The 22326-nt window shown below is 35.0% G+C and overlaps 1 protein-coding gene and 1 pseudogene across 2 annotated transcripts in view; one reads left to right on the forward strand and one right to left on the reverse strand.

Moving 5' to 3' along the window:
• The window catches only part of LOC143572571 (jacalin-related lectin Calsepa-like), a 140307-nt gene that overhangs the window by 25057 nt on the left and 92924 nt on the right, over positions 1 to 22326 (reverse strand). The gene's annotated exons all lie outside the window — the stretch shown is intronic.
• On the forward strand, positions 1254 to 20959 carry LOC143572574 (disease resistance protein RUN1-like; annotated as a pseudogene). Its single transcript, XR_013142280.1, has 6 exons — positions 1254 to 1981; positions 5762 to 6233; positions 14571 to 15241; positions 15307 to 16443; positions 16547 to 17142; positions 20862 to 20959. The product of XR_013142280.1 is annotated as a disease resistance protein RUN1-like (transcript).

A 22326-nucleotide genomic window follows, 5' to 3' on the forward strand; every position in this document is an offset into this window, starting at 1 on the left:
TAGGGATTATTAAAATCTAATAAACATATTTCTTTTATGAACAGATCAAGATTATAATTTTATTAAAATAGTAAAAAAAAGAATACTGTAAAAATTTCGTGTAATACACGGGTTCTAAAGCTAGTTTTTGCTATATATAAAAATAAACATAATATTGCTTCAAATCTCACATACCAGTTAACATCCATAATAATTCAATGTGAACAGATCTTTAATCTATGACACTATATATATCGGGTGTTGTATACAAATTCTTTAACATTTATTGCTAGTATTCTGCACGGACATGTTTTTGAAAGTCTAATTAAATTAATGATAAACATGTATGATTTACGATTTATGTCTCTTATGATGGATTCAAACAATATATGTCGTTATGAACAAAAATATTTGTTATTTATAACTTCTCTAAGGCTAAACGTAGTGGGCGGACATTTGGGTCGATTTCCGGCGAGTTGGGGCGCACACACCGCCCCCGACGATTTGTGGGGCGATAGGGGGGGGGGCTACACACACACACACAGACACACATACATATATATATATATATATATATATATATATATATATATATATATATATATTTAAAGATCCTAAGAGAACTCTTTGCAAATTGAGAACTTTGAGAACCACTAAAAACATCTTTAAAAAATATTTAAAAAAAATCATAAAACAAAAAATAATAAAAATTTTAAAAAAGTAAAAAAACCAAAATTCTTATATTTCATTCCGGTTTCATTAAGAAAAATAAAAAAAATTAAATAAAAACGTCATATTATACACATATGTATAATTTTATATAATCTTTAGTTACGTAATATACACATATGTACTGTATAATTATCTTAAATTATACACATATGTACAAAAAAACATGTAAATGTACATATATGTATATATTATACATATGTGTAAACAATTTAGCTAAACCGAGTTTTTTTTAATGAAACCGGGATGATAAAATAAGAATTTTGGTTTTTTAACTTTTTTGATTTTTGTGTTTTTTTTATTTTATAATATTTTTTATTTTAGGGTTTTTTGTGGTCCAAAATGGTTCTCATAGTTCTCAATTTCAAAAAGGTTCTCTCATGATCCTGATCCACACATATATATATATATGGCTATAACATCGTTACACCCCAAAAATAAAAACCTACCATTTACTGACTAGACACCACATAACACAAATCGCCCCATTTTATAACCCTTCAGTAAACATATCCTAACAAAATAACAAAATTTAGTTACAAAGTCCATATCAAAGTAGTTGTTGACATAGTATTGAGGAAATTCATATACGTCCAATATCAGAGGTCCCACATGTCAATTATTTAACGGACCAATTAGTTAATTACCAGAACCCTATCAAAAGGGCGTTGACTTAGAAACCTTGTAATCTGGATCAGTTCACATATCCTCATCTTCTTCATCTCATTCATAGCTTTCATTAATTCAAAATGGTTGTTCTCAATGAACTTTCACCAGGATCTTCTTCGTCAACTAATTACACATATGATGTGTTTTTAAGTTTTCGAAGTGTTGACACTCGCAATAATTTCACAGATCACCTCTACCACACCCTTGTGGAAGCCGGCATTGTCACTTTTTTGGATGATGAAGAGATTGAAACTGGTGAAGCACTAAAACCAGAACTTGAAAGTGCGATCAAGTCATCTCGGGCCTCTATTATCGTCTTGTCCGAGAATTATGCTTCTTCCACTTGGTGCCTAGACGAATTAGTATTAATCCTTGATCAAAAAACGAACTGTAAACAAATCGTCATCCCCATATTCTATCATGTTGAGCCCACTGATGTTCGGAAGCAGCAAAGCAGCTTCAAGGAAGCAATTACAAAGCATGAACACAGGATGGAGAAAGAAACAAGTACCGAGAAAAAAAATCAGTGGGCTCGAAAGATAGAATTATGGAAGAGAGCATTGACAGAAGTTGCTGATTTAAAAGGGAGAGATGCCAAAGACAGGTAAATAATTAGCTTTTAGCATCTTTTTATAAAATATTATTTAACTAAATTTTGCAACATCATTTAGCATCATCATAGCATACTAGGGGTGTTCAGTATTTAAATCGGACTCGAATAACTTGAAATACGATTCGACTCGCATTCGAATTTGACGGTTCGAATTCGATTTTCAGTAATTCGAATTCGATTTGGTTCGAATTCGATTTTAATAATCGAATTTCAAATCGAATACGAATTTATAATCCTAAATTCGTATTAGTATTCGATTCGAAATTCGAATTCATAATACACATTTTATTTTTATAATATATACACATACTTTTGAAAAGATGAACTGCATAAATCTTTTGAGTAATAGAGATTAAAAATAGAAAGTTCTATTATTTTGGTTAATAATTAATGTAATTGGATATTACCATTGAATATTTAGGATGGAGAAATCTGCATTTTATCTCCCTGGTTTATATCGACGTTCGACGGGTTAACCACTGAAAAATATTTTGCGAACTTTGAACCATTGTGATATTTGGGCGGGTCAGTCTGTGCCCTTCCGTCAGTTGCCCAAGCGTTGACCTGTTAAAAAATGTTGAAATTACGTTTTTACCCCTAAGCCTTTAATTCATTTTAAATATAATAATCCAAAACCATGTAAATGCCGGGATTCGAACCCGAGACCTCCGGTTTAACAACCCACCAAAACTACCAGTTGAACTAAGTTAATGTTTGGTATAACTATACAACATAAACTATAAATTATCACTTTTATCACTTCATCTTCCCCAATTATAATTAGGGTTCCTAATGTTTTATCCGTGACCCATTTACCCATCCATCTTCATCTTCATCATCGCATTTATGAGATGAAGAACCCTAAAATCTAACCCATAATTCATCCATTTTCATCTTCATTTTTATCTTCACCAATTCATCCAAACCAACCTATCTTCACCAATTATCTAACCCAAAAATCAAAGCATACAACCACTACCGCCACATCATATGTTAAAATTAAGGCTGAATCGACCATCATTGATTATACTAACAATAATATAAAGGTTTAAACTCAATGAATATATTGGATATGTTTCCGGAATCCATGGCGGCGACGTGATGGCCGGAATCCATAGCGGCGACAGTTTACGTGGCGGCGGCGTGGTGCTGGAGGTTAGGGATTTTGATCGGAATGATTTATGGGTGCGGTGGTTGAATTATTGAAGCGATTGGTGGTGGGATTTGAGAGATTTGAGGGTTTGAGTGATAAAATCTAGGGTTTGAGGATTTGAGAGATTTGATTGCTTGTTATGAAAATGATGATGAAGATGATGATATTAAGAAGGATTGCTTGGTGATGGGTTTGAGGATTTGAGGTTGATGATGATGAAGAATAGATGATGAAGATGCACTGCTGATGTTGTTGTTAATATGTTGATGTTGTTGTTGTGAAGATTATGATATTATATGATAATAATGATATAATAAATAGTATATGTTAATAATAATAATAATAAACAAGGTCCTGCTGTTGCTGTGCTATGACTTATATTATTATTATTATTATTATTATTATTATTATTATTAATACTATTTATTAAAAGAAGATTACTAAAATGCCCTTAATATGTTGGTATATTACTAAAATACCAACAGTCAGCTGACGGTCAATTGACGGCAGGAATCAAAAGAACCCGCCGGAGAACATAGTGGCGCAAAGTTCGCAAAATCTTTTTCAGGGGTTAACCCATCGTGCGACGATATAAACCAGGGAGACAAAATGCAGATTTCTCTTTAGGACGTGATAACTTTAAATGATTTATTTATTTTATAGATTTCCACTTTTTGTTGTTAACAAACTCAAATTTATAGTGGTTTTTAAATTATATATATATATATATATATATATATATATATATATATATATATATATATATATATATTTAACTGAATGGAAATAGTTTCTAATGCAGATTCGAATTCGATTCGAACTTCATTTTCGAATCAAATCGAATTTCGAATTAGCTATTTTGAATTTGAATCGAATTTTTCGAATCAATTTCGAATTCGAATCAAATTCGAATCCAGCTTTAAAATTTCAAAATTCGAATAATTCGATTCGAATAAATTCGAATATTTAAAATTCAATTCGTTGAACACCCCAACAACATATAACTATAAAAGTAATTTGCTTAAGAGGGTGTTTGGCTAAGCTTATTTAACGCCAAAAATGTTTATTTACTTTTGCCTTTGTCAAAAGTATTTTTTAGGAAAAGTGTTTGGATTAGCCTTTATAGTTGGAAAAACCATAAAGTAGGTAAAATGATAAAAAAAATGACATTGTTATATATTTACTAGCTGTACAGATAATGAAATGGTGGGTGTATTCGTAATTTGGTGTTCCAAAAACAAAACACAAATAAATAGCTTGGATTTCTTGCTTCTGGAAACCATCTTTGTAGCATACAACAAAAAGCAAAACATAGAATTGCTTTTATGATACCCAAACATGATTATTTGCTTATATGCCTTTTGAAAAGCTTAGCCAAACACACTCTAAAACAACCATATTCTATAGAGATCCTATCCATAGCAATGCTATAATTAGTAAGGTATCGAGAGGGTGAGATATATGCAAATAAGACCTCTATTCTAGAGGATAGAGAGTTTGGTTAGACCCTCAACTTAAAATCATATGAAAATGATAGAAAAATTTTTATAAATAGGAAAACTGAAAGGGGTGTAATGGTTTATAGGAGAGAGATTTTTTTTTTGGTTTCTAGGTGTTCCGCCATTTGAAATGGCGGAACCCATCATGGTTGCAAAGCGTGTCAGAAACGGTCTGGTGAGCTGGTGGTTATTATGGTGTCCCGCCATTTGAAATGGCATAAGTGACATATTAACCACGTGTTCGCCGTTTGAAATGGCGGAACACAAATTTTACCCCTTATAGCTTGCCCCTATTCATTTTTCTCACTTTCGCCATTTGAAATGGCGTAAGTGAATAGTATAATACCTTACACATTTGACGAGGCTTGTTGATCACACTAGTCACTTTCGCCATTTCAAAAGGCGGAAGTGAATAGGACTGACAAGAGTTTTATGCTTTTGACCTTTTTGTAACATTGTTCACTTACGTAATTTTAAATGGCTTAAGTGAACAGTACTAACATTTATGACATTTGACAAGACTTTTTTGTTTTTTACCATATTATTCACTCATGTCATTTCAAACGACAAAAGTAAACAATATAATTTTAATATTTTATACTTAAAATATCATAGGTATTTAAAATGGCTAACATAAAATGTCGGTATTGTTCACTTCCGCCATTTGAAATGGTGGAAGTGAATAGTGTGGTTAACAAGCCCTCGTCAGATTATTATACTATTCACTTACGCCATTTCAAATGACGGGAGTGAGAAAAATGAATAGGGGCATGCTATAAGGGGTAAAATTTGTGTTCCGCCATTTCAAATGACGAAACATGGTTAATATGTCACTTCCGCCATTTGAAATGGCGGAACACCAAAATAACCTCCAGCTCATCAGACCGTTTCTGACACGCTATGCAATCATGATGGGTTCCGCTATTTCAAATGGCAGAACACCTAGAAACCCAAAAAAATTGTCTCTCTCCTGTAAGCCATTACACCCTTTCATTTTTCCTATTTGTAAAATTTTTCGAAAATGATACTATATATAATATGATATAATTGGTTTATAACTTTGAATTTTCTTATCTATATAGATCAGATTCTAGATTTCTAACTAAAATTAATTTCTAGGAAAGAGACGGATTTCATTAAAGAAGTCGTTACCGACATCCACCACAGATTAGGTGTACCCTTAAGCAGTACCTTGCCACTTCTGATCGGGAGGAGCTATAACATTGAAGTCATTAATTCATGGTTGACAGATGGATCTAATTGTATTATGTCCGACATTCTAACAATTGTAGGCATGGGTGGGATTGGGAAGACGTCTTTAGCAAGACATGTTTTCCGGTTACACTCTAGTAAATTCCCCAAAAGCAGCTTTATCGAAGGTATCAATACAAGATGTAACGAACACTCTAATGGGTTGCTTGATTTGCAAAAGCAGCTTCACGGAGACATTTAAAAAAAAATGACTTACAAGTTAATGATGTCATTCAGTATACATCCAAGATTGAGAATGTGATAGCCCTTAAAAAGGTTTTTATAGTGCTTGATGATATTGGTAGTCTTGACCAGCTGGATGCTTTACTTGGTAACAAAGGTTTGTATAAAGGAAGCAAAATCATAATTACAACCAAGGACACATCGTTAATAGAAAAGTGTGGTCAAAACAGTCAATAAATATTAACTAAATTAAACAAGTAATAAAAATTAGACCTAAGACTCAACTAAACAAAACACCGGAAAGTGAACCGGTCAATTGTACTAAGCTAAGTAAGTCAGGAATATCGAACCCACATGAATCTATAAATTACGTTAATTAACTAATTAGACTCAACTTACGACACGACTATTTATTATAAATGTTTTAAGGGGGATTTTAAACTAAAATTAAACTAGGAAATTAAATAAACAAGTAAACGAGAAACAAGCAACTAAACACAAGATCGAAACCAATCAGAGAAGGAATCTACCTAGGTAAGAATCCCATGCATCAACAATCATCAAGCAATGGACAAATAACATGATTATGGAAACTGATTTCTAAACGTGTTCATCTAACAAACCCTAAGGACCTTTGACTGAATCAAATGAAATCCCAAAGAACAATTATTAGATTATTAAGCAATCAGTTGAATTGTTTTCCGCAAAGTCATCAATTAGGGTTAATTAATAGTATCTAAAGCAAGCAACCTTACGAAACACTAAACCCTAGATAACTTGATAAGCTAACATGACATCATGAACATGCATCAACACAATAAGCAAGAATATTGTCACTAACTATCCTAGCATGCAATTGACCAAGACACATGAACAACTCCTCCCCTTACAGCTATTGGAATTTAGCAACAAATTTAAAACCTTAACCAACTATCAACAAGCTTCTATGATCTAATGGGCCCATTTAACCATAATAATCAAAACACCAAGTAATTGATTAAACAAAAACCCTAAATCTAAAGAACACAATCAAAAGATAAAAGATCTACATGAAGCAATAGTTAACAATCAATCAAGATAATAAATACTTATACGCATCATGAAAACAAAATCAAGTCTTTTTACTATTAAATCAACGAAACCATAATCAAAGCATAAGTCCAAAACAAGAATCAAGTCTTAAACAAGCTCATCAAACCTAGGTAGACATGAAGTCTAGCCTAACATCATTATTAAAAACAATCCTAAATAAGTCTTAAAAACAAAGAGGAAAGACATCAAGAATAATGAATAAGGAACGAAAGTTAGAGCGATAAAACCCTTTGCGATTGATCCTCGAACACCCGGATGAAAGCTCTCTCGATCCTCCTTGGTTCCTAGCTTCAAATCACCTTCAACACTTGGTTATCCTTCTCAAAATCGGCTGCCAAAAGCTCTGCATTCGTTTAGGTTTGCATCCGTTATATAATAAACGAGCTGGGCCTTGGTTTAACAAAGTTTGGCTGGTCAGGAGTCCCTAGGCGCCCCGCGAAGGCATCTTGGGCATTTGCCTAGGCGCTGCGCGGCGCGGCGTCCTCTTTTGGGAATTTTCGTTTTTTGCTTTTTCTTTATTATTTAACCATGTTAGATCCCTTTCTTGAACTCCAAGTAACGTTTAGAACCTTCTAGACCTTCTTTTCTTACAAATCACCATCTACATGAAAACAAATCGAAACGCTAAGTGGAACAATCATGTAATAATTAACGAGCAAAACGTACTTAAACTTCGCATGAAAAGATAGAAAGAATTAAGTAAAACATGCAAGACACCAAAAGAGTTAAAACACGATAAATATTTAAAACTTGACTCAAAACCTAAATTAATAAAAGATAAACAAAACTCGAACTTAAACGAACTTAAAACATTACGTAAACACAACTTTACACGGGATTCGAGATGTATAAATAGACGTATATCAAAAATCCCCACACTTACTCTTTTTTCGTCCCTGAAAAAGTCTAATGCAGTTGGATCAGAATCGGAAAATATAGTCTAACAAATATATAGGTTAATTTTTAAAGCTTAGAAAAACGCAAAAACCGCGATCACCGATATTGTTGTCTACTTAAACCCATGCCTTAATCTTTACCGGGACAAATAAGATCCGACAATAATAGTACTTAGTGGTTTACACAATTAAGACCCGCTTATTTTCAGCTTTTACCGGACCAAACCAACCCAACTTGACTTAAACCTCAAAATTAGCAGATTTAAAACTTTTGTTGCTCTATTTTTTTGTTCATGAATAGTTAAGACGATCAAGGGTATTGTTTATCCACATAAGCTTAAGTATCAAAGTCTACCAAGCAGCCATTAGATATTATTAAGGTTCAATTAATTCATAGCTAGTGTTCCCCACAACATGACATACCCCCGTTATCAAGCAATACACCGAACCATTACCATAGGTGAGTATGCAAAATTTCATCTGTAGGGCTTACATGTGGCGTGTCCTTTGTGGTCCGTTTCTTAATGGTAATGAAACGCGAGCAAGGGGACCCCACATGACTAACAACGTGGATGATCAAGTCTGTAATGTATTTGTACTTTTGTACATTTTGTGATCATGTTTAAAGACTTATAAGGCTTTGCTCTTTTTAGCTTTATTTTAAATATTCACAACCCCATTTAGAATTGTGAATACCCAGATGAATAATCGGCATACAGACCCATGGTCTCCGGGCCCAGGGCATCCCATCAATACAAGATTTAAGGTTATAAAACCATACGCCAATAATGTGTAAAACACTAAAACTAAGCAGTTTAAGATTTATATCACAGGCTACACGGCATACTCTAACGTTAAACCTACCCAAGCATCATATGATAACGTATTCAATTTTTAAAACTTTTCAAACTTTATAATATTTCCATTTTTCATACCAAGAATTGAGGCTTGAGTATGGCCCGACCTTTCATTACTTATTTTCTACGGACAATACGCTTTACCCACAAGAGATTTCCGACCCATTTTATCAAATTGCCCTTTCATTTTCAAGGCTGAGCCTACCGACACATCCCAAGTTAAGTGCACTTTATTTTATTTATCTCATATTATTAGTAGTTTGAAATCCAATTTTCGATAAATATCATCATCTCCCACTTTAACGCAAAAAACTAGATTCAAGGGACATTTTTAAACATTTTTATTTTTTTTCTAAATTTTTTATATATATTTTTTTCAAACAAAAACTCAATTTAAACTACGACTCAAATATCCTATCCCCACACTTAAATTTTGCATTGTCCTCAATGCAAGGATAAGGACGACTCAAAATAAAAATAAAATTAAAATAAAGTCAGACTACAAAAACTAAAAACCTAAAAATAAAAAACAAAACAAAATAGTTAACAAGCTAGATAATGGAAAAAACTTAGCTGGTAATATACGAACGAAACATGATGCCAAAGTCTTCTTTCCATGAATGCCCTCCAACTACGAACGTGCTCAACAAATGGTAACTCCTTCTCTCACGAACGTAAGCGGTAAAACAAAACAAACATATCTAAAAATGTATCTTATCGTAATGATATATATTATGCAATTAAAGTGGTTTCACCAAAAAATATATAAAATATAATAATCAGGAGCAAATAAATAAACATAAAGTATACGGCTCCAATGAAACTCCATCCCCACACTTGTTCATTTTCAATAAATTCTTCCTTGGGGATCTTCTCTCTAGCTCGCTCAATCTTCAAACTCGCAAAACTCAAAAACACAAAACAAAGTCGAACTATAAAAAAAAACTACGTTAGTGACTCAAAGAAAAAGAAAATAAAAATAAAAATAAAAATAAAAGGAAATATACAAACTCTACACTTGAGTTTTCACTCAAGAACCCATGTTATACGAATCACGTGGCGGACCGAGTGGAGCTTCATCCACCTCGGTAGAACTCCAATGCCCTCAAGGATTCCAAATCATTATCCGACTATCCATCAACCTTTGTATTTTTCTTTCTAACTCCACGAACCCTCTCAACCTTACGCTTTCCACCACCCCGTTCTCTAAAACACTTTACCATTACCCGAGAACTCGAAACCTTTCGCTCCTTCCCCACACTTAAACTCATCGAACGGGACTCGTCAAGACTTGGATCCATGCCCGAGATAGATGATTCTATCGAGTAAACTGGGTGACATGGATCAATGAGACCGTCTTGACCACTCGGATGCCTCATGGGCTTCGCCAAATAAGTGGCACTATCATCACCGGCTCGAAGGGTTATCTTACCTTCAAACACATCAATAATTGCCCTAGCAGTACGTAAAAATGGACGACCCAAAATAACAGAAACTCTCTCGTCGGCCTCTATATCTAAAACAACAAAATCTGCGTGAAAAACCAAATTATCTACCTTAACGAGCAAATTCTCCACGACACCCCTCGGATACTTAACGGAACGATCGGCTAAAGACAACGTCTAGGCCTAGCTTTTCATAAAAAGAATACGGCATGAGGTTTATACTAGCTCCAAGATTTGACACGTCGTATCACTTCCGAAAAGACATGGAATGGTAAAAACGCAGGGGGTAATTTTTCCGGTACTTTATTTAGAACTACTGTAGAACACTCCCCATTCAACGGTACAGTCAACAACTCCTCCAACTTATCCTTCCTTTTAAGAAGATCTTTCAAAAATTTGGTGTATTTAGGCATATGATGGAGGACTTCGACGAACGGGAGGTTGACATTTAATTGGCTAAATATATTCAGAAAATGCCCGTAATCTTTCGTATACTGTTGATGTTTTAGACGAGCGGGATATGGGACATAGGCAGGGTTAATGATGTGTGGTGGTGGTCGGGCTCCAACCGGCTTTTTCTCGGTGTTTTTCTCAACTTGCGGCTATATAATTGGTGTTGTACTTTGTGACTTACCCGGAGCCTCTACCTCTATCTCCTCATCTACAAATTCATCGTCCCCATCTTTCTTAATTTCTTTACTAACTACCTCCGGACCAAAAACCCTACCACTACGAGTGGAGATGGCTTTCAATTGAGCAGCCGGATTAGTTTGAGGAATACCCGAAAACTGACCTGGGGGCCTTTCTTCTAAACGACGAGCAATGTCACCAACAGTCCTTTGAATATCGAGAATAGAAGATTGTTGGTTTTTGAAGAGTAAGTCATGCTCGGCGAACTTTTTATAGTGTTGCTTGGTCTCTCTCCAAGATTAGCTTCATCATCTCTTCCAAACGCCCAATCCCACCATTCGAATCCTGCACATTATTTTGAACATTAGTATTATTGGTATTATTATCATTAAAACACTGACCTTGTGCTGGAGCATAAGAATTTTGAAATCCGGGTGGTGCGCCTGACGAACGCCAGTTGGAATTATTCTGATTCGGGTTTTTGTAGGTGTTCCAATTCTGATTATTGTTGCTGTAATTGTTGGGAAATCTATTCTGACCAGCAACAAAATCGACTTGTTGATTCATCACCGGGCACTCCAAAGTACCATGTCCACCTCTACAAAATTCACACCTGTCCACATTGGCCTTCAGCTCCTTCACCTCTCGAGTTAGTGATTCCAAAGCAGCTGCCACACTAGTATCCAGATTAACCTGGTGTACACCTCGAGCGGATGAGGATGTACTGCTAACGGGATTGGAATTCCCGCGATGTGGCACTTTGGCAAGGTCCGATTGAGCGAAGCTCTCAAACATCTCGTTACACTCGGTGACGTTCTTCCTAGCCAGTAGACTTCCTCATGCGGCCGTGTCGAACCGAACTTGGGTTTCGTAGTTCAGCCCCTTGTAAAAATTCTCCACGAGAGCCCATGGTGTGAGACCATTCTGTGAGCATCGAGACAGCAAGTTCTGAAAACGCTCCCAAGCATGACAATATTGCTCATCCAGCTCCATGTGAAACGAGTGAATCTGACTGCGAAGAACAGCCGCTTTAGCCGGTGGGAAGTATCTCTTGATAAATGCAGAACGTAGTGCTTCCCAAGTGGTGAACGTGCCAGGTGGCTACGTGTCAAGCCAAGTAGCTGCTTTACCTGTAAGTGAAAAAGGAAAAAGATGTTAGAAAATTGCATCTTCAGTAGAACCTTGCAATTTAAAAGTTTTCAAAACGCGGTAAAGTCGGTTAATATAAGCCGGCGCATCCTCTTCATCGTTCCCATGAAACTGATTAGTTTGACGATGTTGTTCATGATGTAGGACGGAATCTGCCACGAGTTGGGGTTGACGATCTCGAGAACGACGATGCATGATTGGTTTCCGGTTAAACCATCGAAGGCTTGAGCAGCAATTGTCCTATTGTCGACCATGGGATCTTGACTTCTAGGACTTTCGGGTGGTGAACTGGGTGGTGACGAATTTGGTGTAGATGCGGGTTCTGACGGTTGTTCTTCTACTAACGAACTAGCCTCGGTCTTCAACGGAGAAGATCCAAGATTATCCAACGGTGGTCCTTGCGAACGAAGATGTGACATAAACTTGAAAAACGCAAAAGACGAAGTGAGTAGACTCGAATACTAAAAAAAATAAACTAAAATAAACTAAAACTTAAATTAGACTCCTACGACTCAAACAAAAATAAAACAAATAGCACTTATGTAGCAATTAAGTCCAATTAACGCAAATAACGCAATTTCCAAGAGTCCCCGGCAACGGCGCCAAAAACTTGATGCGCTCAAAACATTCAATAAATATTAACTAAATTAAACAAGTAATAAAAACTAGACCTAAGACACAACTAAACAAAACACCGGCAAGTGACCCGGTCAATTGTACTAAAGCTAAGTAAGTCCGGAATATCGAACCCACAGGACTCTATAAATTACGTTAATTAACTAATTAGACTCAACTTACGACACGACTATTTATTATAAATGTTTTAAGGGGGATTTTAAACTAAAATTAAACTAGGAAATTAAATAAACAAGTAAACGAGAAACAAGCAACTAAACACAAGATCGAAACCAATCAGAGAAGGAAGGAATCTAACTAGGTAAGAATCCCATGCATCAACAATCATCAAGCAATGGACAAATAACATGATTATGGAAACTGATTTCTAAACGTGTTCATCTAACAAACCCTAAGGACCTTTGACTGAATCAAATGAAATCCCAAAGAACAATTATTAGATTATTAAGCAATCAGTTGAATTGATTTTCGCAAAGTCATCAATTAGGGTTAATTAATAGTATCTAAAGCAAGCAACCTTACGAAACACTAAACCCTAGATAACTTGATAAGCTAACATGACATCATGAACATGCATCAACACAATAAGCAAGAATATTGTCACTAACTATCCTAGCATGCAATTGACCAAGACACATGAACAACTCCTCCCCTTACAGCTATTGGAATTTAGCAACAAATTTAAAACCTTAACCAACTATCAACAAGCTTCTATGATCTAATGGGCCCATTTAACCATAATAATCAAAACACCAAGTAATTGATTAAACAAAAACCCTAAATCTAAAGAACACAATCAAAAGATAAAAGATCTACATGAAGCAATAGTTAACAATCAATCAAGATAATAAATACTTATACGCATCATGAAAACAAAATCAAGTCTTTTTACTATTAAATCAACGAAACCATAATCAAAGCATAAGTCCAAAACAAGAATCAAGTCTTAAACAAGCTCATCAAACCTAGGTAGACATGAAGTCTAGCCTAACATCATTATTAAAAACAATCCTAAATAAGTCTTAAAAACAAAGAGGAAAGACATCAAGAATAATGAATAAGGAACGAAAGTTAGAGCGATAAAACCCTTTGCGATTGATCCTCGAACACCCGGATGAAAGCTCTCTCGATCCTCCTTGGTTCCTAGCTTCAAATCACCTTCAACACTTGGTTATCCTTCTCAAAATCGGCTGCCAAAAGCTCTGCATTCGTTTAGGTTTGCATCCGTTATATAATAAACGAGCTGGGCCTTGGTTTAACAAAGTTTGGCTGGTCAGGAGTCCCTAGGCGCCCCGCGAAGGCATCTTGGGCATTTGCCTAGGCGCTGCGCGGCGCGGCGTCCTCTTTTGGGAATTTTCGTTTTTTGCTTTTTCTTTATTATTTAACCATGTTAGATCCCTTTCTTGAACTCCAAGTAACGTTTAGAACCTTCTAGACCTTCTTTTCTTACAAATCACCATCTACATGAAAACAAATCGAAACGCTAAGTGGAACAATCATGTAATCATTAACGAGCAAAACGTACTTAAACTTCGCATGAAAAGATAGAAAGAATTAAGTAAAACATGCAAGACACCAAAAGAGTTAAAACACGATAAATATATAAAACTTGACTCAAAACCTAAATTAATAAAAGATAAACAAAACTCGAACTTAAACGAACTTAAAACTTTACGGAAACACAACTTTACACAGGATTCGAGATGTATAAATAGACGTATATCAGTGTTTATAGTGCTTGATGATATTGGTAGTCTTGACCAGCTGGATGCTTTACTTGGTAACAAAGGTTTATATAAAGGAAGCAAAATCATAATTACAACCAAGGACACATCGTTAATAGAAAAGTGTGCATTATTCAACCAACAAGTTCAACCCAAGTATAAAAAGGTCTCACTCAGTGGCTTATCAAGGACTGTATCACTAGAGCTTTTATGAATTCATGCATTCTCAAGCCGAAAGCCCAAGGAAGGTTATACAGAGGGTTAAAAAAATCTTGTGAAGTATTGTGACGGACATCCATTGGCTCTTAAAGTTTTAGGCAGGTCTTTGATAAAACAAGATGTAGCACACTGGGAAGAGTGTATAAAAGGGCTAAAGAAAGAACCTGATTCATGCGTAAAAGCGGTACTGAAGATGAGCATAGACTCTTTGCCATCTGATGATAATAAGAATTTGTTTAAGCATATTACTTGTTTCTTTGTGGGCAAAGATAGAGATGTGACTTCAACAAGATTGAATTCGTGCAATATAAACACAAAGTTGGGGATAACGAATCTCATTGACAGGTGCCTTCTTAGCATTAGATGGGATAATGTGTTGATGTTGCATCAACTGGTTCAAGAGATGGGCAGAGATTTAGTACGTCAAGAATCACCTTACAAGCCATGGGAGCGTAGTCGTTTATGGTGTCACGAGGAGTCGCTGGAAGTATTGAAACGAAAAAAAAGTAAGAAGCATGTACACTTTTTTGTAGTTTTGGATGTTTTAAGTATTTTCTTTTGTCTAATTCTTTTTCTTCACAGGGTACAGATAATGTTCTAGGCCTTGCCCTTGACACGAGAATGCTTGACACAAAGAAGTTACGCGGATCATTTGAGTTGGACACTAAGTCATTAAGTAAAATAGATTGTCTAATGCTACTACAACTCAACTATGTGCACTTTAATGGGTGATTTGATAAATTTCCAGAAGATTTGAGATGGTTGTGTATGCATGGATTTCCTTTAAAATCTATACCTTTAGATTTACCAATGGAGAAATTGGTTTCTCTTGACATGTCCTATAGCAATATTGAATCTTTTGACATGTCAAGAGACGAACAATTGCTTGAATCATTGAAGATTCTTGATTTGAGCTTTTGTGGACGGCTTCTTAGTCTTGGTGGATTCATTGAACTCCCATCACTTGAAAGGTTAATAGTTAGAAACTGCATCAATTTGATAGATGTTTGTGAATCAATTCAACAATGTGTTGAACTTGTCCACATTGATCTAAGTTACTGCTGCAAGCTTAAAAGACTTCCAATATCCATAGGAAAGCTAAAGAAGGTTAAAACACTATTGTTAGATGGTTGTGCTTTGCGTGAATCTACAATCAATAGATGTGATACAAATTCCTCTGCCATTACTAAAGCTATACCAAGTGATTTGAAGTTCTTTGCAATATCCTTACCAAGCTCATTGACCAAGTTGTCACTTGCAAATAGTAATCTATGTAACGAATCCTTTCCCATGAACTTCAGCTCCCTAGCCATGCTAGAGGAATTATGTTTAGATAAGAACCCAATTATTTCGGTGCCCAATTGTGTGAGAACCCTTCCTAGGCTTAAAGTGCTTCTTATGAATTATTGTAGTAAAGTGATATCAATCGAGAATCCTCCACGTACGTTAGTAGAGCTGTCAATGTGTGTAGATCATGACAAAAATTTGTTAAGGATAATTAAACTTGATCCAGAAATGTCATCACTAAGATTTTTTGGATATTGCCGTAACTTTTCGATTACCCCATTAGAAATTGATGGCATGGTGAAAAATCAAGATATGGCAGGGGTTGAGGATAAGGTATTACATAGTTTGGGCTGGACAAATTTAGACTTTATTAAAGAACGGTGCTTCGAAGTTTATGAGTTTTTGGGACCTTCATTTTAATGTCAAACCCAGGTTTGCTATAATTATTACTCTCTGTTTGTGTGAATATTATATATATATATATATGCTTTTGTATTCTGGATTTAATGTGATTAATTAATTTTGTAAATGGTAGTTCTGCTATGAATTTGGAATATTCAGCACTTTTTATCTGTCGGACGAAATGCCTGACTGGATAGAATGCAGAAGCAATGGCTCATCGATATCATTTACCGTCCCATCATCGCCTAAGAAGCTACGAGGATTGAATTTTTGTTTCATGGAGATGAGTGCATACTGGGAACATGAACGTACAGAGTTGCCGATGATCATATTTAGTAATGTTACAAAGAACCACACCTGGATCTATAAACATTTTATTCATTATGTCAAGTCAGGTGGAGAGTGTATAACTTTCTTAAGCCATTGGATGTTCGGGCCAAATGAGATGAAAGATGGTGACCCCATTACTATATTCCGTAGAAAGGTACAACGGAGCTCAATATACAAGGGAGTGTGGGGTTGGTCTTGTGTATGGTGAAGATGGAAAGAATGAGGAAGAAGATGTGTTGGGTTATTACAAGTCATGGAATCACATAATTGGTGGTGACCTCTCCCATTTTCAATTAACAACAGGAGAATACATCCTAGATAACAACCAATTTATACGACATTCGGAAAAAACGCTTGGAGACTTTCATCCTTTCATTGATTCCAAAGCCGTATGCAAAGGTAGGTGTCGTTTTTGCTAATAATATTTGTTCAATTCATACTTGAATAATAGCTAACTAATGCATAATTTTTCTATTATATATTTTTCAGAAGAGGAGATGATCTTTAAAGCCTTTTCTTAAAAGCCACACAGTCCTTAAATGCAAGTAGGTATATGCTTAAATTGAATCATTACAAGCCTATGGCAGAGATACAGAGGCTACATGTCATTTATCGAACTACATGTCATTTATCGTCTATTGATCAGCAACACATTTTTAATCAAAAGCGGATGCAGTCTTGTGTTGACTATGTCAATGATGCCAACAAAAGGATCCACTATTTGTATCTGCTCTTCTTCTCAACAAACTAGTTTGCAAACCATTCTATGGATCTCTTTTTGCATTTATTTTCCCTTTTTATTTCACACTAAATTAGTTTTAACTATAATATTGTTTTCTTCTAATAACTTTTGATAATTAAGTTTTCTAAAAAATCTAAAAACATAGTCTTGTTCAGTGTTTTTTTGTGAACACGGCGGTATAAAATTTATTAAAAACAAAGCTTGTAAAAATAGTCTTCAATCTAAAATAAATATGAAATATGTTTGATGAGTACAAATATATTTTTTATTTTTTTAAATTTAATATATTGTTAACTTTTAAATAAATTTATTATTTTTTATATTTCTAGTCACTTTAAATAAAAAACAACAATTATAAATATATTTATTTAATAAAAAATAGTGTGGTTTGGGTTGCTAATGAGTGAGAAAAATTTGGTTTAGTTGGGTTGGATATGTGGAAGAGAGAGAAATTGATTTTATAATAAAAGATTGGTTTGAGTTAGTTTGTGAATAAGGATGGTCTAAAGTTTGTGATAACAATTGCTTCTGACATGGATCCAGGAAGCCAGATAACATTTATGTGCATGCAGGGCTGGCCCAATCATGTTGTGGCCCAAAGAAAGTAAAACATCTTGGGCCCCTTTCTTAATAAAATTGGGTTCGTACTTTTCAAAATTTTATTAATTTTGCTTGTAAATAAGTTTACTTTAAACCAAAATAGTTTCATTTCTTTGTAATACTCTATTTTATTACATGTACATGAATTGTTTTTTAAAAGAAACCAACGGGAACGTGAATATGTTGTAACAAGTCATAAATGTAAGTTGATAGTAGGATATTGAAGGCATCTTGTAGACGATACCACACACATTGGTCGTTTTTAACATAGCTTTTATAATTACAATGCCCATATATCAACTTAATTTCGTGAAAAGAAAATGGGCATGATAAATAAGAAAATGTCTGGCCCTGTGTGATAGTTGATATTAGAGGTGGCACGATTGGGAGTTCTGAAGATAGAAGGGTAGGGTGATAGTTTAAAGTGGCTCAAATGTTCCAACCAGTAAAACCAAGTATTTGCTGAAATGCAACATGAAAAATCATGAAAATGTATCAAAATTAAACATCTCCTCTGAAATGGCGTCCAGCATTACCTCTTTGCACACTACTATTACTACCACTACTACTATAATAATAATAATTAAGAAAAAAGAAAAAGCTGATAATTTTGCCCATTTGCCACCTTTATTGTTAACTAGTATTAACACCCCTCGTGTTGCGAAGGGTTGTAAAACTGTGTATTTACAATCCCATTCACTCGAAAGCATGAAGTTACCACCACCATTTCCATCGCCTTTGGAGACCATTCCATCACCCGTGGCCCGTAACTTTCGTTAACTATTAGGAAAACCGAACAAAAAGCAGACGTGAAAACGTTAAACCACACACGCTCGTTGCGTCATGTTAACACACAAAAATTAAACCAAAACGTCAAATATAGAGAAAATAACCAAGTCAACTTAACATCTACGCGTTGCGATGGGACCATTTAATGGGAAAAAATAGACACAAAAATGTTGAACCACACACATGCGTTGCAGTATGTTAACTCGTTAAATTTAGACCGAAACGTTAAACAAAAAAATAGTAAAAGATGAAAAGTAAACCAAAATTGAATGTGGAAAATGTTGGGGGTTAAAATTAACAAAATATTTTGTGACATATTTGTACACTATGTAAAGTCTTAGGGTCGAAAGTTAAAAACAAATAATTAAAAAGAAAATTAGAAAAAATATATGGATTCTCCCACTTCTATATATAACCAATTTTACAGCCCGACCAACAAGCCGAAGACAACGCGAAGGAAGAGGCGGTTACAAGTGCGATTGTGCTCGCGACAACTTATATGTATTCTATTAGCCCTCCTCCACCCCCCGTTTTAAAAAGAACATATATCGAACGAGACCGTATTTGCACCAACGACCGGTTGATGACGGATTACTTCAACGACTCGCCGAGATACAAGAACCCAAAGACTTTTTGGAGTCGCTTTCGGATGCTAAAAAAATTATTTATGCGCATCACCAAAGATTTGGAGCGTGAGCTTTATTACTTTAAGCAAAAACTGGACGGTCGAGGGATGCTAGGATTCACATCTACTCAAAAGGTTACGTCAGCCATACGCATGCTCGCCTATGGAAACACGTCCGACATCAACGACGAGTATTTAAAGATAGCCAATAAAACAACTCGGGACACCTTGGAGTATTTTTTTTACGGTACATTTAATTTTATAAAATAATTATATCACTTGTTTACTTTAGTTAATTATTTTATAAATTGTATAACATATAGAAATATTAAAACTATATGGACCACATTATCTAAGAGAGCACAATTGGAACGATCTACAACGTCTTTACGAGGCACATGCAAGGGTGCATGGTAGGGATGAGCAAAATCGGGATTGGTACCAAAGTTTTAAGTTTCGGGATCGGTACGGTACCGGTACCGGTATTTCCCGATTTTTTACCTCCGGTACCGGTATAATCCCGCCGGTACCGGTATAATCCTGGTACCGTCCCGGTACCGGTACCGAACGGAATATTTCGGTACCGGTATCGGTACCAAGAATTAGGGATTTTCGGGATCGGGACCGGTCGGTACCGGTCCGGTACCATGCTCATCCCTAGTGCATGGTTTACCTGGCATGAACGATAGTGTAGATTGTATGCATGGGGAATGAGCTAATTTTCCATCTGCATGGCGAGGTCAATACACATGAGGTGACCAAAAGGGACCAACGATCAGCCTTCAAGCGATTTCTTCATACAACCTTTGGATTTAGTCCGCGTTCTTTGGTGTTCCCGGTTCCAACAATGACATAACCGTCTTAGAACAGTCACCTGCATTGGAGAGTTACATCTCTGGGACCATTCTTGTCGCTTCGTTTTGGGCTAATGATAACTTTCATGGGTACTATTTGGGCGATGGAATATATCCGAAGTATGCGATTATCGTGAAAACATTTAGAGACCCGTTGGATGAAAAAAGACAGTATTTTAAGAAAGTACAAGAGTCTGCGAGAAATGATATCGACAGATGTTTTGGGGTTCTTCAACAACGCTGGCATTTTTTTAAAATCCTTGTCATCTATGGTCGTTAGAACGAATTAAAAGTGCTATGTATGCGTGTATCATAATGCATAAAATGATCATCGAAGACGGGGGAAGAGCAATATGTCCAACTTTCATACCGGACCCGAATCTACCACGAACTCCAGCAAATATGGAGTAAAGACTTGAATACACATATTTCGTGCGGTCAAGAGAAATACATAACGCACTTAAAGGGGATTTGGTCAAACATCTTTGGATGAATCGACATTTTCTAGGTGAAAATGAAAACCAAAATGAGGGCAACGATGAATACGAAGACAAGATCGATGATGAAGACGACGACGATGACGAGGGTGACGATGGAGACGAGTAGTTTTTTTTATTTTAATGTAATATTTATTTAATAAAATATTAATATTATTTGTTTACTTTTAATAAAAAATTAAAAAAAACAAAAAAGTGTAAAAGGGACTGGGCACCATGTGACGCAAAATGCCCAAGGGTGGGACATTATGACTACACTCTCTTTTTGCAAAATTTGGAAAAGCATTTTGAACAACATGATGAATTGAAACGGCTTCAAGAGCGATCTAATCTTCGTTACTAGGTCTATTTTACTTTCATTGTAACCTACTAGATTCATTGATGAATAAATAAAATGTAAATTGTACAGGTTAAACGTACATAAATTGATTTACCTTATTTATAGTTCATCATAATTTGTGAAGAGAAGGATTATTATATTGAATTTGTTTCATTATTTTGGAATTGAATGTGAAATTGATCTTAAAATTGGGTGTTTCTGTGTTTTAGACCTTAAAATTTTTATCATGATTGGCGTGTATTCAATAATAATCTGATTGGTGTATATTCAATAATAATATGTTGCCTAAGGAAAGCAAGTAGTTGTTGACTCCAATAGGTCTCTATCCTAAGTGCAAATAAACATGAATGGACATGAACATGCAAATTTTCTTAATGAACGTGCATGAACAAAAATAATTGTTTGATTATATGTTCGTGTTCATATTCGTTTGGTTTGTTTACAGACCAACGTTTAAGAGCAAGTTGAACAAATAAATAAAGAGAAACTCTTCAAAAACTCCATTTTTTATTTGTCACACGAATAATGTGTGTTTTGCAGGTTTGAATTCTTTTTACCGATACGTGATATGTGGAAAGATTACATAACCCAACTTTTAAAAAATGTCTGGTAAGAATTCTGTTTTTTGCTTTATTTTGATTCTTAGTGTTTATTTTTTGAAAACTTGAATGTGTTTGCATTTATGATGAGTTGTCAACCCATTTTTCGTGCAGATCTTCATGATGCACATATTCTTTGATAAATTATTATTTGCCAATTTACATTTATTATTTTACGTTACATTAATTTGTGGTTTTATTGCTTTTTTAGGGGGTGAGCGGGATCATAATCCGTGAAACCGTTGACTCATTGAGAATAATTTATATATTTTTTCTTTATTTTCAGGTGGTGACGTTTTCGGTAGAGATGCATAGAAATTAGCAATAATCCTCTTCATAACAATTAGCAATAATGCTCTTCATGGTCCAGTCACTATTGGAACACTCATTTTTCAGGTAGACAAAAGTAAGTCTAGTTTTGTTAACAAGTCATGTTGTTTTTATTTGCTAATTTTGTTATTTGAGTTGGTGGGCTGTAAAACAATTGGGTTAAACGGTGAACGGATTATTGGGTCAATTGTTTAGCGAAAGAACGCT

The sequence above is a fragment of the Bidens hawaiensis genome, unplaced genomic scaffold, assembly GCF_021521415.1.
Source record: "Bidens hawaiensis isolate Kalapana, Puna unplaced genomic scaffold, B.hawaiensis_p1.1 tig00025973_1, whole genome shotgun sequence".
In the NCBI taxonomy this organism is placed as follows: Eukaryota; Viridiplantae; Streptophyta; class Magnoliopsida; order Asterales; family Asteraceae; genus Bidens; species Bidens hawaiensis.